This window comes from Asparagus officinalis, chromosome 1 (assembly GCF_001876935.1).
Source record: "Asparagus officinalis chromosome 1, Aspof.V1, whole genome shotgun sequence".
NCBI lineage: Eukaryota > Viridiplantae > Streptophyta > Magnoliopsida > Asparagales > Asparagaceae > Asparagus > Asparagus officinalis.
Genome location: NC_033794.1, coordinates 11,579,365 through 11,599,127, shown reverse-complemented (window position 1 = coordinate 11,599,127; position 19,763 = coordinate 11,579,365). Strand labels below are relative to the sequence as shown.

Sequence of the window (19,763 nt, the reverse complement as noted above, 5' to 3'; positions counted from 1 at the left end):
GGAAAAAAAAAGCAAGTGAAGGTACATAAGTGCAATATAGGGCATTTAAGTGCAATTAAGCTTGAATAAAATACAAAAACTAAGGAGAGACGCTCTAGTTTTAGGTCTAGTTTTATGGGGATTAAGAGTTTGAGAGAGATGTAGGGTTATTTGCACTTTAATACTAAAAAATCTCACCTCAAATATTCTCAGATGATAAGATATTAAGATGGTTTCATCACAACTTCGAAGTGTTTTGATATAGTAAAAAAAGTCTTTGAGATGGCATTAGAAAAAAAAAACATTTACATTCAAATCTCAGTAAGCATATGCATCTAAACATGTCAAAAATAGAGTATAAAGTACACCATTGCTTCTAAGCAAGGTTCGTAACCAAAGACAATGAGAGTTTAAAAGGTTGTTTAATCCCATTAACGTGACTATCATGTTGATATAGGTACATAAATAATTCCTGAAAAAAACATCAGATACACACATGAACAATAAGTCTTTTGTCACGTGCTACATTCTTACACATCACCCCACTAAGAATCACGTTCTTCACAAGCTAATAAGGCTTCCACAATAAAGAAGCAAGGGAATTAATGCATCTTTAAAAAATAGTTAAATATTGTAAAGCATTTATAGCCCACGCGTAGAAAATGATTGAGGTCGCATATGGTCTGCTGATTGCTGATTTTTTTTTTTAAGCCGTGCTGGTTTTTTGTAAAGAAAAATCCACGAGATAAGACGAAATTTAATATATTGAAAATAAAAATAAAAACTTGATACGTTGATACGATGTCTTGAAAGCTAACTGAGTTTCAGCCAAGCCTTCAGCCTTTCACGGACAATCTAGCTGTTAATTTTGGATTTTTTTTTTTTTAATACGGAGTAATTAGGATTCTTCAGAATTACAAAAATTTTCAATTTCCGTGTTTTCTTTTGGTCGGATAGAAACTTGAGCATAAGATTTCATATGGGCATCACTTTCTCGATATAATTCATGAGAGAGTATAGGACTTCTAATAAAGCATAATTCCATCGAGATCAGAATTAAAACTGGGTTGAAGATTTTGGTTGGCCACGATAAAATTCTTGACTCCAAATTTAGAATTTTCCATGGGATCATTTAAAACTTTATGTAGACATACAATCTCTTAGCTTTTAGCGAAGGGAATAAAACAAATGGGTGGATGTACCTACTTATGGTTCAATCTTTTACTAGGGAATAGATTAAAGAAAAACTAAAAATATTAAAAACTCACCAGAGTATGCCACCTCATATTCTTCCTCCTTAAAATATTTCAACGCGTGTTATATCATCTAATATGTCCATTTAAATTACTATTATATCTCAACCATTAATCATATATGTACTCACTTTAAAAGTACGAGTTCGAGAAAATCTTTCTATGGTCAATATTATCTTTGCCTATTTGAATATTTTATTTAAATGAGCTATAATATATGAAGATTGCAAAAAAACCCCAAAAAGTTTCAAAAATTGCACAAAACACTCTTAAAAGTATAAAATTACACAAAACATCCAGACGTTATAAAACTTAAAACAACAAACATGAAACACTCAATATTTTAAAAACTATAAAAACACCCTTAAAAGTTTAAATAATAATAAAACACTATGAAATTCTGAAATTTCAAAACTTGTGAACAACAAAGATGAATTCAATGAATTACTATCAGACACTAAAAAACTAAAATTTATAAAAAATAACCTCAAAGTTATAAAAATTCCGAAAAACTCCTTCGAAAAGTAAAAAACGCACAAAATCCTAAAATTTAATAACTTATAACCAATACATATCAAATCTCAAAATTATCAACAAACCGCTAAAATTTTAAATTTTGCAACAAACAATCTAAAGTTTCAATAATTGCAAAAAATACCCTCAAAATTCAGAGTTGCAAGAAATATTCTGACATTAAAAAACTTACTACCAACACATGAAACATGAAAATTACAAACACTCAACTTAAAATTTAAATTTTTTAAAAACACTCTCAAAGTTTCAAAATTTGTAAAACACACCCTAAAAATTCAAAATCACGAAAAAGCGATTAAAATTTTAAAGCATAGCAAAAAAAGAGTAGTTGTTTGATATTCTCTCATTAAGATATGTAAATTTAACTTTTATTTTAAGGTTTTACTATCCTTTTTTGGCATATAAAAGTAATCTAATTTTATCAAAAAAGATAAAGGTGAAGAAGGATTGATAACGTCTCAATAAAAAATAAAACAGAAGAAATGAAAGGCATTATTTTCTAAATATTTTATAGAATAGGTTTTTTTGGAGTAAATTAGGAATTTTTGGAAGAGATTTTCATAAACTTTTTTAGTACTTTTATATGTTTATGTGGATGTTTTCATTATATAAAAGTATATTAGATTTAGTATTAATCTTTATTTTATAAATTTTTTAAAGTCTATCAATGATTAGGAACAAACTCCATATTATCTTTTGTGTCATTTAGCCCACTTTTAACCAATCATCTTGTCTTATAAGCTTTAATTATTCATTTTCCTTTTAGAATGCTATTTTTTAAAGTGTTTTTTTCTTTTACAATGCTATATTTTCTCAGGTCAAGCTTGGTTTCATGTTGGTCTCAATGACATGATAATTCAAATTGATTTCAGATTATATTTATTTTTTGGTAATTTAATTATCAATATAAAAATTTAAATTGGGTGTAGTTCATTTAAATGAATATTAAAGAAAATAAATAATCGCAATGCTAAAGTTTAGAGATATAAACTAAGGAAAAACCATCAGAGTGGAACAAATGAACAAGTTTTAGTAAGGAAATAAACCAAATATATTTAATCATGATATTTGACCATGTGCATTGCATGTGCATAAAACCTAGTTTAAATAAGGGTGTGTGCATGTGCGTATGCCTCTCTCTTTTTCTCTCTCTCTCTCTCTCTCTCTATATATATATATATTCCTCTATAATAATGGGAGCATTCAAGATTCACTATTCATACTACAGTAATGCTACAGTAATTACTGCAGTATTTGTTACTGTAGAACAAACAAGAAGATCCAAGATTCACTATTCATGCTACAACAAATTACTGTAGTATTATTGGTATAAATGTTATAGACTCATGTTAATATTATAGACTCTAATATGCATTTATGCAGGGGGAGTAAGTTAAATGTTATAGACTCATGTTAATATTATAGACTCTAATATGCATTTATGCAGGGGGAGTAAGTATATTTGTTTCCAAATGTTCTAATTCTTTTAGAATATACTTACATATGCATAAATTGTTTGTCATCATCAAAAAGGGGGAGAATATTGGATATCATGTTTCCATGATATAATTTTGATGATAACAATTTATTCATAACATGAATCACTATGTGTGTTACAGTGCACTAACATTTTAGTATAGATTTCAACATGAACAAGTGCAATATGTGTTCAAGACATCATGAAGTAAAGAAGATGAAGAGTTTATATATCAATATAATTTTTTATACATTTTTTTACTTAGAAATATTGTACAAGCCTTGATCACTCACACATACACACACATAGAGATTAGAACACATTAACACATGCTTAATGTGTTGGTTAACAATAGAAATCCATTATGTTAACCATTAGAGTATTCAGTTAATCATTGAGTCTAAAAATATTTCATACATTACATTTTTATCTCTTAATAGTCGACTAATTAGCTTTGTAGTCGACTACTAAAGTCAAAAAACAAAATATAAGTTTCTGTAAAACTACAGAGTAGTCGACTACTGAGAATTATAGTCGACTACTCAGATTTGAATTTTGATTTACAGAACTATTGTTTTACAGTATAGTCGACTACAAGTAACTATAGTTGACTACTGAGCATTGAAATCTATATTACAGAACATCTGTTTTACAGAATAGTCGACTACTAAGGATTATAGTCGACTACTCAGCTTTAATTTTTGATTTACAGACTTTCTGTGATACAGAGTAGTCGACTACTTAACATTATAGTCGACTACTAAGACAGTTTTTTCCATAATTCAAAATTTGAATTAGTGACAGTTTATAGCCGCTTTTAAACATTTTACCAAATGTAGGATCTGAAATAAATACACTAGAACACTAGAGGGGGGGAGGGGGGGTGATTAGAGTTCTTTTAAATTTTATGTAAAGTAGATAATAAATTGTAATAAAGAATGACAACAATCTTAGAAAATCATATTTACAAACAAGAGATTTTATACTGGTTCCACCAATCTGGTGTATATCCAGTCCCCAAGTAAATCCCGTTTGAGATTTTTACTATAATTTTGAAGCAAGTACAAAATTAAAACCAAACTTGACCAATTTGCAAGTCCCTACAAATTGCAACACCAATTGACAACACCTTACCAATTTCACACCAATCTCTAGACCAAAAGATCAACCTCTCTCAAACCGAGAGAACTTTCCTTGAATCAAACAACTCAATTCCTATAAGCCTTGATTTATAGTGTTGTGTAGCAGTGGCTTAGGAATAATTTTAACCTCTGGAAATTGCCTAAATAATTTGTATTTTGAATGATGATCAAAGGCAATTTCAGAAAAGATATTTTTCTCAATACTTAGTAAAATCTGAATTTTTAACTCTTGAAAAATGCACAAAGATTGAAGCTTATGGGTAGATAATCATGTGCTATTTTTCTGAACATATAACCTTTATATAGCCCTTGAAAAGACAATTTTTTAAACTTTAAAAACGTTTAAAAACGGCTATAAACTGTCACTAATTCAAAGTTTGAATTCTAAAAAAACTGTCTTAGTAGTCGACTATAATGTTAAGTAGTCGACTACTCTGTATCACAGAAAGTCTGTAAATCAAAAATTGAAGCTGAGTAGTCGACTATAATCCTTAGTAGTCGACTACTCTGTAAAACAGATGTTCTGTAATATAGATTTTAATGCTCAGTAGTTGACTATAGTTACTTGTAGTCGACTACACTGTAAAACAATAGTTCTGTAAATCAAAATTCAAATCTGAGTAGTCGACTATAATTCTCAGTAGTCGACTATAATTCTCAGTAGTCGACTACTCTGTAGTTTTACAGAAACTTATATTTTGTTCTTTGACTTCAGTAGTCGACTACAAAGCTAATTAGTCGACTATTAAGAGATAAAAATGTAATGTATGAAATTTTTTTAGACTCAATGATTAATTAAATACTCTAATGGTTAACATAGGGGATTTTTATTGTTAACCAACACATTAAGCCTGTGTTAATGTGTTCTAATCTCTATGTGTGTGTATGTGTGAGTGATCAAGGCTGGTACAAATATTTCTAAGTAAAGAAAATGTATAAAAAATTACATTGATACATAAGCTCTTCATCTTCGTTACTTCATGATGCTTTGAACACATATTGCACTTGTGCATGTTGAAATCTGTACTGAAATATTAGTGCACTATAATACACATAGTGATTCATGTTATGAATAAATTGTTATCATCAAAATTATATCATGGGGACATGATATCCAACAATTATTACTATATCAAAGGCGGAACTGTAGCGTTTAAGAACATTACTATAGCAGTATTACTGTAGCTCGTACATCTTCGCGAGTGCTTCTATAAACCTCACTGTCGTCTTCTCCTTCAATATATTATGGGTGAATAATTTGGTGAACGACAACCGGATCTACCCTAGAGCCTTACGATCCAGTAGTTCCCAGTCCTCGTCTAATTCCACCTTCTTATTTCCCTTAGCCTTGCCCATCAACAGACGGTTAAGGTCCTTTTGGTACAGATAGTCCTCCATCTGTGACTTTTAGTAGGTGAAGTCTGATCCGTCAAACTTCTCGACTTTTAATTTTCTTTCATATGCTATGGCTCTCGCACAAATCTTCTGAACGAAGCTCTGATACAGTTATTGGGAATTCGAAACAATCAATCGAACACGTGCTCTTCTGGATCTTGTACTAAGAGTTTAGCAAGTAGGAAATCATCGCAAATAAAAGAAAAAATTACAGGAAAGATAAATAAGAAGGAACACACCAGATTTAACGAGGTTCGGCAACGTGTCTACGTCCTCGGGAGCCACACCACACAATTTTTTGATTAATTTGAAGAAGATTACAATGTCCACTGTAGACGTCAAAAAATGCTTACAGACATCCAAATACCACTCAAGACAAAGAGAAGGTGATAAACATCAGTATCTAAGTCATGGGAGATCATACAAGCCCAAAGGAAGCAAAAGGTCTATGAATCAACACAAAAAAATGTGAATTCACAGAACAATGCAAACTACAGCGTGTGGGCGTGGCAGTACATGGTGCCGCGGCTGAAGCGCGGCAACCCATGGTGCCGCAGCTAAGACGCGGCAGCCTTAGCCGCGGCAGTGTCGACTGCCGCGCCCTTTAGCCGCGGCAGTATCGACTGCCGCGCCCTTTGGCCGCGACAGTGTCGACTGTCGCGCCCTTTAGCCGCGACAGCATCAACTGCCGCGCCTAAAGAGGCAGTTGTTGATCGGCTATTTCTTCAGTTATCGTCTAAGGAGGCTATAAATACCCCCCTATGGCCATCATTGACAAGGGCTGAGCATTTCCAGAACAGATTAGAGTAGAGAGCCTTGAGTTTTGGTGAATTAGAGCAAGAAAGAGAGTCTTCCTTCTTCACAAACATCCTCAAGAAGCTTCTGGCGATTCCTAGAGATCTAAGCTCTGACTTGATCTTTAGAAGAGTGAACATCTTACATCGATAAGATATTCGCTTCAAATTCTTACTTCGATAAACGAATGAAGAATCATTAAACCCTTCACAGTTCAATCAGAATCTGTGATTTGGTGGTCCACGAGTCAAAGCGCTCCCGGCACAGGCAAAGATCCCACGCAAGCAGCGATCCAAACAACGATCCTGCGTTTGTTTCTAAAAAGTTATAATTTTTATTTTGTTGTGTAAAAGAAGTCTTATAAAAAGACTATCTCTTTTGAATTTATTGTAATCGACCGAAGATATAATGAATTCCACAACAGAACCAACTTTTGACGCAAACATCCACAAATAGGTTTTTATCTCTCTAAGATCTCTCTGAAAGAATCCTCTCAAAACCCTCTTTTTCTATGTTGCATATAACCCTAAAATCGTTTAGGTATATATATAGGATCCCTGCCCAAAACACTTTCCCAAACAGTTTAGGAAACTGGAAATCTTATTTCTGATCGACCGGACCATGTGCTTTGGTCGACCAACAAGAATATCAATTTCTGCAGGGTTTTGGTGTATGTTTTCGGTCGACCGGATCACCTCGGTCGACCGACCAGAGCTTTAATTTCTGTCTGTTTTCCTGCAGGCGCATCGGTCGACCGGACGAGGTCCGCTGGTTGACCGGACCCACGTTTTTCCTGTTTTCTTCGATTGTTTGATTTCAAGTTTGGGTCTCCACACCCGAGACCAACAATATCGAGGCTGCCGAGGGCAAGCACGAATAGAGCTTTTGAGATATAGAGGATCTAGATATAGAGGAACAAGATAGATGTCTCTCCGGGATCAAGAGGACGACTCTAATACCATGTTAAGAATTGAGCTTTTGAGAAAAAAAAACTTATTTTATTCATTATATTGAATTGCTTAAACATAAAAACAAGAGGAAATGTTTCTAGAATCAACCGTGCTTTTTGGCTCGCGCTTTAACGCGCGAGCCGAAGCCAAAAAAAATTTTCCTTCTAGAATTAATACTGATTGACGTGAGACTAAAATAAAGAAAAACAGATACCTTGACATCAGCACACCTTACGTAAGCATGGCTTCAGAGAACACGAACACCTGAAATTCACAGTATGCTCAGAAAGAGTGAATGATTTCACAAGGAAATCTTATCTTTTTGTGCCTACCTATCTCCACCCTACCTTGGCGTGTTGACGCTTTTTGGTTATGTTTCTCTGTCATAGCAAAAAATAACCCAAGTGAAGTCTTTTTTTATGTTACTTAATATATTTCAGCTTTCTGAGGACCTGAGCTTATTAAAGCGTATTTGGTTATTTTTATTTCTTCTTATTGAAAATTGGTTAATTGATACAGATAATCGTGCTCATTTATATCTTCGGTGACTTTTATTACCCCTGGACTCATTTAATAGCACTTATCACTATTCAATTTGTGGAAAAGAGGGTATCTGTTTGCACTTAATTATTCTCAAAATATCATCCGAGGATGTTAACTGCCTATGTACAAGGAGGAGTGAGTGAGCGCTATTGAAGATATGATGAATAGAGTTATCTACAATTTACCAAAGAAAATTTTGAAAGTTAATTAGCTTATGTTTGCCGAGAAACCTTTCAATTTGTTTTTCTCATTTGGTATCGCTAGTGTAAGAACATATTTGGAATCTTTGGACTATAATCCACTTATTATTAGTGGATTATAATCCAACGTAATTAATAAATTTGGTGAATTATAATTTTAGTTTTCAATAGTAAAATGTTCCCAATAGGAAAATCCCAATTCAGTGTGTCTTTTGATACAATCAAATAGATTGTCATAAGGGCGCCATATTCTAGGAGCCCAAACTATGTGATTGAATAAATCCTCCCCTATCTGTTTCGGGTCGAGGGCCCCTTCCCCTTCTTCAAACTCCGATTCGTATTTTCATTATTATTATGTTAGGTGTTATTTTAATTAGAGAATAATATTTTTATGTATATAAATCGGGTTCCCGTAAACCGTCCCGAGAACACGGTTTCAAGTGAAGTATTGACCATTGGCCCTTGCATATATAACTCAGGATATCAGGAATGCACATGTGCCCGCTTATATACACTTTATATTTTTCGTCCAACTTCCCTTTATTAAACCTCATATTTGTATATTTATTTAAGTGACTATGCATGAAATGTTGTGCACTAACCACAGTATTATCGTCAAACGACTTTCGTAAAATTAATGAAAAATAACCATGACCCAAAACATATCCAATCAAGATCCATTTTGCATCACTCCTTTTGGTTATGATACTAATAAATGTAATCCTAGAACAACCCCTTACATCTCTGCAAAGCGTAAAGGTATTCATATTTAATCTGGTGTGATAGAAAGAACTATATATCTAGATATACAGTTCTTTCTACCACAACAACCAGTATTTTATACTATTTTTTAGTATTAAATTACAATATATATGTACATATATTAGGGGGGTGTTTGTTTCACTCTTTTTATAGATTAGGAATATAAATTGGATTTGATAGGGGTAAAACTGTAAATAAAGGATTCTAATGGTATCCTATTCCTAAGTTTGGTTCATAACGTTTTTACATATATGGATATCCATAAAGTTGGAAAAGAGGGGGGTTTTTATAGAAACCCAAATCAGATGGGTTTGGTGGATTTGGGTTGAAAAATTGACAACACCACATACTCTTCTCATTCCCTTTCTTTTTCGGATTCTGCCGCACCGCAAACCTTAGATTGGTTTCGGCCTTCTCCCGCTAATCTCCTCCCGCCTCTTTTCAATCCTGTTCGCGCCTCTTCTTGAATCGTTCTTTGATTTCTTTTTTGATTGTGAGCTTTGATTTTGAGCTTTTGTCGGTCGCTTCGATTTTTAGCTTCGTTCTTCGATTTCGAGCGTCGATTTCGAGCCTCGATCTCAAAAGCTTCAATCTTGAGCTTCTTTCTTTGATTACGAGCTTCGATTTCAAGCTTTGATCCCAAGCAATATTGTTTGTTGCTTCAGTTGGTTGCTTCGATTAGTTGCTTCGATTTGCAGGTTTGATCTTGAGCTTCTTTCTTCGATTACGAGCTTTGATTTCGATCTTTGATCCTAAGCAATGTTGTTTGTTGCTTCGATTGGTTGTTTCGATTTTCAGCTCTGATTTAGATCTTTGACAGTTGGAGGGATAAATCAATAACCCATTTTTTAAAAAGTAATATATGATCATGGATGGTTATTTTTCATGGTTGATTTTGTAGTGGATATTTGATAATTTAGGTATTCGTTGCTTCGGTTATTTGTCATGGTTGATCATGGATGGTTATAAATTGGGAGTTTTTTTTGTTTTTTGCTAGGGATTTTTGCTAATACACCCCAACATCGTGAAATTGATGAATAATGTAGACTACATTTTTTATTGCAACCATAATATATGGTTCTGTGTATAGTAAAAAATAAGAATACTAAAATGTTTTTCCCTATGTATGTTGACTTTGTATATTCAAGCGGATAGCCATAATATATTGCTAAACTCACTAGTTTATGAAAATAAATTCCTGCTATCTGATGTGAATTTTACAATGGATATAGATGGATAACGTCGATGAAGAATAATTAAAGAGAATGTGTGCTAATACAACCGTTTCTTTGTTTTGGTGGTTTCGGTTGATAATTTGCTGGAGCTTGGGTTGCTCTTATTTGGTTTTCTTGGTTTCAGTTGATTACATGTTGGAGCTTGTGATGCTCCATAGTTGATATTTTGGCAATGATGATTATCTTTTACTGAGAATGCAATCTAACTTATAACGTTTATTATGTTCAGGTGAGGCAATCTGTGATGAGAATGTAAACTACATTGAATTGACAATGTGTAGGTGAGGTAATCCATCATTAGAATGCAATCCATAATAAACCTATAAGTTGTAGGTGGGGGCATTCAATGTTCATAAAATGTCTTATTCCTGAGCCATACAATATCAACTAGATTTGTAATGATAGTTTACTCAATTCTAATAAAATTTTTCATTACAATATCAATAGTTTTTACAAATACAAGTACATGATATGCAGTTTACAATAATTAAAATGATACAAAATATCACCACTAAAATTGCAGAAATTTTCCAAGTTAGTAGTTGTTTTTCAACAAGTTACTATTCTTTCTTTAGCCTCTTTGATTTTAAAAAATACTTATATTCGAACCTGTTTTCTTTGACAAATTGGTTTTCTAAGTTGCTTATTTCTCTTCCTTCATGAGCCCATTCAAAAAAAATTGTATTCTTTATTTGGGTACTTTGCTCGCCCCCAATAATACCCCCCTTATTTTTACCATTCTTGCACAATTTCATGGGCGTTTGGAGATTGCAATCGCATCAAACTTTAAATTTTTTAGGGCATTCTTTTGATATCATATTGATGGAGGAGATGAAACTTTCAAACTATGAGAATTTTAAAAATGGTAAGAATGAGGGATACATTGGCACAATGAGCCCTTAATCCACATTTATATCCTCCAAGTCTTAGAATTAGCCGTTGCTATAGTTTTTTTTTTTTTTGAATTTTGGTAAACGGGTAAGATTACCCCAACTTCTCACTTAATAATATTTTGTCCGCGAGTGAGTGGCAAGATTACATATGGCGTTGTCATTTATTAATCCCAAAAATTTCTCATTCTAAACCAAACAAAATAATAGGAATTAGAGTGTTTCCATAAAGTTAGATTCTATATTAACATAAAAAGGTAAAAAAAAAAAAGATTCCACAACATTCTATAACAACAAAAAATTATCATTAATTTTTTTATAGATTAGGAAGGAACCCATAAAAAACACCCTTTTACTAATCCTATTCTTGCTCACTATTGAACCAAACACACCCTAGTTGTACATATAGCTAGTAGTACTCTAATTCTATTTCTTTTATTTTTATTTCCAATCTTAAGATCTTAAGAAAAAAGTCATTAATTGAACAATTAACAGGTGACTCTATCGTATCTGTCAAAATGACGAAAAAAGACATGCATCCATGTCGAATTTCGTGGAATCCCGAGGACTATACCTGTTTTAGATTATAAGTTACTAAAAATAATCTGAGATATTATAATTCAAAATAATTTGCTTGTCAAATACCGAAAAGTAGATTACAATTCATCTTGGCCACTTTTTAGGAAACATGCTCTAAATAATTTATGTGTCAAATATGCAAAAGTATCTTATCTTATACACCACGTGGCTGGTCTCAACGCGGAGACATGGACCCAACTTTTTTCATTCACATCCACCCCCTCGTTTGAACAACGTGCGCTTTTTCTGAAGCAGAGAAATAAAATAGTCAGCACTAAAATACTCCCCTTAGTTCTTGCTGACAGCATTCTCTACATAAAGGGTGAGCTTCCAAGTTGAGGAGTGTGAGCTCCCAAGTTGAGTTCAGCATCAAGCAAAAGAGAGCCCCCCCTCCAACCCCTCAAAAAAAAAAAAAAAAGATAGAAAGAAAAAGAAAAAAACATCACCGTACAACTTCACGCTCCTTTTTCTCCTTTGATTTTCCTCATCAAGCCAAAGCAATGGATATGTTGGAAGCAGAGTACAACAATTATTGGGAGACCAAGATGTTCTATGAGGAGCTTGACAGGTAGTTTAGCAGGTTTTCTATTTTAAATATAAAAAGATTTCACCTTGGTTTGTGTCTGTCAATGAACTGCATGGGTTATCCTATTTTGGGTAAAATCTCATTAGTTCAGTGAACTTCTCTCTTTTGGGTTGTTTTTGAAATTGGTAATGAGCTCTGTTGGTTAATCCTTTTATGGGTTCTCCTTGTTTCAATTGATAAACAGCAGCAGATTCTTCTACGCGGCTCATTCTATTTTATTCCATTTGTTCTGAAAAATGATAGTAATTTTCTTGGGTATTTTGAGTTAAATACTAGTAATTCTCTGTGCTTGAATGAAACAGCATCAGAATCTTATATGGGCTTTATCACATTTGGTTTCATTTCATTCTATCCTGGGGGTGGGGGTAAAAAAAAAGAAAGAAAGAAAGAAAGAAAATTTGATGGGTATTTTGAAATACACATTTTCTCAATCTGAAGTTTCTCTGCAATTCAATCATCAGTTGGGGAATTGACGAAGCTCTCTCAAACCTCTACGATTCGAGCTCTCCCGAGGGCCCGGCTTCCCCCATTACTACAAAGAACATAGCGACCGAGAGGAACAGGAGGAGAAAGCTCAATGACAAGCTCTATGCACTGAGAAGCGTAGTCCCCAACATTACAAAGGTACAAAACTTAAAAGAAATGTTTAGGTCTTTCTCTTCCCCTTCTGCCTAAGTTTAGCGGGTTAATGGGTTATTGGGTTAATGGATAGATGGACAAGGCGTCGATCGTCAAGGATGCAATTGACTAGATTGCAGAGATAGCGGAGTTGGAGAAACACAAGGAGGATAAATCGTCTGTTAGTGAGATTACAGAGGAAGATGATGGAGAGGTTCGTAAGAGAAGGAAGAAGAGGAGTCGGAGCTCCATTTTGGCTAACGGGTCACCCGGAAAGCCTTACATCGAAGATATCCAGGTATAAGCTCTCTTTCTATTCTTTTGTTTTCCTTAAAAATCAAAGAAAAATACATCAAACAATTTTTCTTTCCAATTTCCTCAATAAAAAGCATGAAACGTGTGTCCTGAAATGTGAGTCACGTCTTTTTGTTCCAAGATGTGAACCAAACAAAGAAAAGGAAAATGTTATGAAAAACTTAAAACGAGTTGTACTTTTCCTTCATTTTACATAATTTTTGGGCAAACCAAACAGCCCCTTATCTGAATTAGGTTGAACTTGAAATCAAAGTTAATTTATTCACAATTTTTTTTTTTTGGGTTGCTGTCGCAGGTCAGAGTATCTGAGATGGGAGAGAAAGTACAGGTGGTAAGCATCACTTGCACTAAGAAGAAGGATACGCTGTTCAGAGTGTGCGAGCTCTTCGAGTCTCTCAACCTCAAGACTACGAGTGCAAACATCACCTCTGTTTGTGGTCTCCTCTCGCACACTCTCTTTGTCGAGGTATGATCTCCCTCGCATTAATTTACTTTTTACCGTATTTAATTACGCTATTTCCATAATTTCACCATGAATTATTTCATTACTTTAATTTCACTAGATTCTCTTCCTAGAATTAATATGATTTCCATGTGCGACGAAAATCCCACGTAAGCCATAACTTTCACAAGTTGAATTAGTTTTTTAAAATATAATTAACATGATGCCAATGACGCGTGTAGACAAGTTTATTCAAAAAAGATATAAACATCTTTTTTTTTCTAACACGTGCTGATTCTTTTCCTGTGCACTCACGCAGTACTGTACGTATTCTTCACGTGTTGGATGAGGGTTACATAAAGGAACAAAGGCGTCTAATTAAAGTAGTAGTTGAAGGTCAAAAGTGTACATATGGCCCATCGGCAGAAAATGATTAATTGGTGATAGCATCATCACATTGTTAATCTATTACTATAATACCAACCTTGAACAATGGTCAAATAACGTCACAGCAAGTGAGTACTTGGCTATTAGAGCATTTCCAGCAGCTTCCTCTTTTTATTGGTATTCTCATTTTTGGAGAATTTAGGTTTTTTTTGTCCAATAGATTCTCCATCCCATTCCCCAAAATAGGGATGAAGGAGGAAAAAATGGGAGTCTTCCCTAAATCTGGGACATTCTTTAAATATTTGGGGAGAGCTTTGTCATAAATGCAGCACGTTCTTCAAAACGGGATGGGGGAGAAAACAAATATAAAACAAAATCCGTAATTACAAAAAAAAAAAAAAATCATAGGGTCAGTTCCAATGCATAAGAGCATCCCAAAATAGGGATGTAGAATATTTTTATTTATTGTAATAAATACAGGATTTTTCAAAATGAGGAAGCTGTTGGAGTTGGAGCAAAAATAATTTGGAGAATATGACTTTTGCTTTCCCATTTTGAAGAAATTTTTAGAGAAACTGTTGGAGATGCTCTTATATTTCATTCATTCATTTTCCATTGTCTTTCTATTAAAAATACCAAACTTAAACAACTGTCAAATAACGTCACAGCTAATAAATAATCGGTTATTATATTTCATTTATTCTTTTTCCGTTTGAGATCCTTAAGACTAGATCCTACCCAAACTACAGCAATCAGCAATAATAAAGGAACTTCATTAGAGACTAACAACTGTCTATTGCAATTTTTTGCACTGCATATGAGTTTTTACATATATAGCGCTCTTTGTAAGTATTTTTATTTAAATTTTTGCTGAACTTATGTGTAATGTTTAATTTTCAGAGTGATGACATGAACAGTGTTCAACTGAAGGAAAAGATTGAAGCTGCACTTTCAGGATATGATGCCATGAGCCCTATAAGTTCTCTTAGCTTTTAATTGAAGAATCAAATGAAGGTTTATCTTCGTTAGCAGTCCAAGAATTGATGATGCCTTGAGAAATTTACCTTTGGATTCTCTCTCAGTTTTTTATTCTTTCTTCTCTTTTTTTAATGTCTTTTAGGCATTTCCCCCCATTTATTCTCCAGTATGTACTTGAATGTATTTGTTTACTGGAGATAAGTGGTGATGTTTCTGAGGAGAAAGATACTTTTTGTGAGACTGTAATCATTTTGTAAGTTTCAGAGCGTAACACAAGTTTAATGGACTGCTATATAATGTTTTTTGTGTGCCAATTTTCTCTAATGAAATGCTTGTGCTTAATTTTGTCTAATAATTTTGATATTTTGTGAGAAAAGTGCAATATTTGATATCAATATATTTCGTCGAAGTCTTTTTTAATGAAATGCGGGGATCTCCTACCTTTTTATCAACAAAAAGGATTTTTTTTTTATTTACCATGTCTCCAAAGAGTATATCAATCCAAAGTCCAGTAAAGATGCATCTTTATATTGTTAAGAGTGAATTTGATAAAATGCTATAGTGTCTAGACAATGAAAATGTAATTACCAATGCCAAAGAAAACATTAGCAGCTTACTGTGCAAATACCTAAATTGTTAGACCTTAATGCAACTAGGAAAGAACCCTAGAGGGGGGTGGGGTGGGGTGGGGTGAATAGGGTTTATGCTAATCTAATCCGATTTAATACCAATTAAAAACTTAATAATAATTTATTCTTGCAAGATAAATATACAATGTGTTATGAGCAAGAATGAGCAATATAAATAAAGAGCAATATCCTTATTCTTGCAAGATAAATATACAATGTGTTATGAGCAAGAATGAGCAATATAAATAAAGAGCAATATCCTAGCTATGAGATATATTGAGCAAGAATGAGCAATATAAATAAAGAGCAATATCCTAGCTATGAGATATATAGTGAAATATATGCAAGGATATATAAACTAACACAATGGTAAAATAAACAATAAACAAACAAGAGTGATAGAGCGCAAATGACAAACTCAAACACAAGCAAATGATCACGGAGTTCGGACCTTCCGTCATACCTGTCCGCTCCCCACTTTCGGAGAGAAATCCACTATCACACCGGGTTTTCGACGCTCACCCGAAAATGTTTACACCTCACATTCGGTTTTCTAGCTCACTGAAAACTTTACAATCAACACTCTTGCAATCACACTCTATACCCTCTAAGTGTTGGTCTCTAGCCCGTGTCTCCCTCAAGTGCTCATATTTGTAACCTCTCCCTAGGCTTTACTATTGACGCCACTCCTCTTGGGACGACCCCGTCTCTCACCATATACTCCTCTCGGTGTATAAGTATATTACAAAGTATATCCCATAATGAAGGCTCTATACAATAATTTATTCTCTAATATGGATGAGAACACAATGAAAGCTCACTCTCTAATCACAAACTCACAACCCCAAATTATACTATGTATGCAAATACAATAAGCTCAATAGGTTGAGTGTGAACAAAGAGATATATTCAAAACAAGTCTAAACTCAATTAAAATCTAGTTTATGGAAATTATGAACAAAACAATAAATAGCTAGAAATAGAGTTTAGAAAAACTTCTTTATAGATAACAAGAGGGAGAGGGAGAAGAGTTGAAGCTCAAACACAAATGGTGATCTCCTCTAGCTCTTGTAAATTCTCTTCACAAACCAAACTCTTAAACAAACTTTTAAAACCCTTATACAAACTTGTAAAACTTTTTAAATCTTTTCTCATGGATAAAATAAACTAAGGATACGTGGGGGTATTTATAGGAACCCCAAAGGAAAGAGAAAACAAGGCAAAAGACCAAAAACCCAAAACAGGCAAAAGCTAAAAAAAACTAGCCGTTACAGCATTAGTCGACTGACGGGTTTGATCAGTCGACTGATGAGCTGACCGTTATAGGCAGTTCACAGCTCATCAGTCGACTGAAGAACTCGTCAGTCGACTGAAGACCTCATCAGTCGACTGAAGACCTGATCAGTCGACTGAATAAAAAACAAAAACTTTTAATAATTCTAGGCGAGTTCATTAGTCGACTGATAAACTCTATCAGTTTACTGATAACAAGTTATCAGCCTGATATGAATAGTAAAACTAATTTTTGAAGTGCCTTTAAAATAGCAAATAAATTCATAAAAATCTAAAACTTTGGGGAATGCTTGTAAATATGATAATGCACATGTTACAAAAAGAATTTTTAAATTGCACTTTAAATTTGTGAAAACTCATCATTTTCCAAAACTAATTCAAAACATGAAAACGAACATACTTGAAATTTGACATTTTGACTAAACCATGTTTTAAAACTTTATAAAATGATTTTATAGACTTAATAAAAGATGTATATAATGATTGTTTAGTCCAAAAACCAATAACTCGATATTTTATCAAAATTCCTCAAAATCAAGAATTGTGTGTATGTGTGATATTGAGCTCAAAGTATTAACACACAAGTATAAACCTAAAATTAAATTACCCAAGCTATCTTGATCTTCAATATGGCTCGACTTGGTTGCGGATGAAGCTTGAACTTGAATCTTTAACTTGAACTGTATTGCTTCACTCTACTATTTCGCCAACCTCCATTAGATATGACCGTGAAAGCTCGATTCCATCCAACCTCCAACGTATTGTTTGCCTAGAATAAATAAGAAAACACAAACACTAGACAAACAATATTAGTTATAAATTATTTGTTAAAACATCATCAAAACAAGAAGGCCAATAATCTCCCCCTTTTTGATGATGACAAATAATTTATCAATATGGTATAAAATCAATAAAAATACTATATACTCACATATTTCTCCCCATTTGGCAACATCAAAAATGGGGATATAAAAGGAATAGGAAAGCGAAATCTCTCTCTACCTATAAGCATGATGAGTATAGAAGCAAATAATGGGGAACAACCCCCCCCTATCAAAATGTCTTATAGAATATATGAAGTGAATACTAAGACAAACATGTGAGCAAGCATAGATAAAAACATGCTAGGCAAAACTCACATACAAAAAGACAATGAGGACATATATAAATATGTTATTATGAAAATAGTGTCTCATTATACAAACATAATAACAATGTATGACTAGATTTGTGAAAACAAAAGAATGAGGAACATGAGAATCATGAAAAAAGTTTTCAAATGAAAACGAATCACTCAAATAAAATCATAAATCAAATTGAAATCCAATCAATATTAATTTCAACAAGAAATCAAGAGAGGCAACCACATCAACTCATATAAACATATATCACTCGGTAAACATGAAACAAATCTGAGGGGTTGCTTAAACACAAACCTTTCATGAAAAATCAAAACCAATAAAATGAAAACAAAGGAATTTTACTTAAAAATTTGTTTTCATTTACAAAAATTTCAAAACACATTTTTCAAAAACTAAGAAATGAAAAATACAAACCCAATGAAAAATACAAACACATTTTACAAAAATTGTTTTCATATACAATGATTTGTTCTCTAATATGGATGAGAACACAATGAAAGCTCACTCTCTAAGTCACAAACCCACAACCCCAGATTATACTATGTATGCAAATACAATAAGCTCAATAGGTTATGTGTGAACAAAGAGATATATTCAAAATAAGTCTAAACTCAATTAAAATCTAGCTTATGGAAATTATGAACAAAACAATAACTCGCTAGAAACAGAGTTTAGAAAAACTTCTCTATAGATAACAAGAGGGAGAGAGAGAAGAGTTGAAGCTCAAACACAAATGGTGATCTCCTCTAGCTCTTGTAAAATTCTCTTCACAAACCAAACTCTTAAACAAACTTTTAAAATACTTAAACAAACTTGTAAAACTCTTTAAAACTTTTTCCTTGAATAAAATGAACTAAGAATATGTGGGGGTATTTATAAGAACCCCAAAGGAAAGAGAAAACAAGGAAAAAAGACAAAAAACCAAAACAGACAAAAATTAAAAAAACTAGTTGTTACAGCATTAGTCGACTGAAGGGTTCGATCAGTCGACTGACGAGTTCGATCAGTCGACTGATGAGCTGACCGTTATAGGCAGGTCACAGCTTATCAGTCGACTGAAGAACTCGTTAGTCGACTGAAGACCTCATCAGTCGACTGAATAAAAAATAAAAACTTTTGATAATTCCAGGCGAGTTCATCAGTCGACTGATAAACTCTATCAGTCGATTGATAACAAGTTATCAACCTGATATGAATAATAAAACTGATTTTTAAAGTGCCTTTAAAAATAGTAAATAAATTCATAAAAATGTAAAACTTTGGGGAATGCTTGTAAACACGATAATACACATGTTACAAAAAGAATTTTTTAAATTGCACTTCAAATTTGTGAAAACTCATCATTTTATAAAACTAGTCCAAAACATGAAAATGAACATACTTGAAATTTGACATTTTGACTAAACCATGTTTTAAAACTTTATAAAATAATTATAGACAATAAAAGATGTATATAATGATTGTTAAGTTCAAAAACCAATAACTCAATATTTTATCAAAATTACTCAAAATCAAGACTTGTGTGTATGTGTGATATTGAGCTCAAACTATTAACACACAAGTATAAACCTAAAACTAAATTATCCAAGCTATCTTGATCTTCAATATGGCTCGACTTGGTTGCGGATGAAGCTTGAAC

General features: G+C 33.1%; 1 pseudogene; it reads left to right on the top strand.

The window, feature by feature from the left end:
- Nucleotides 12,071–15,374, top strand: LOC109849918 (annotated as a pseudogene).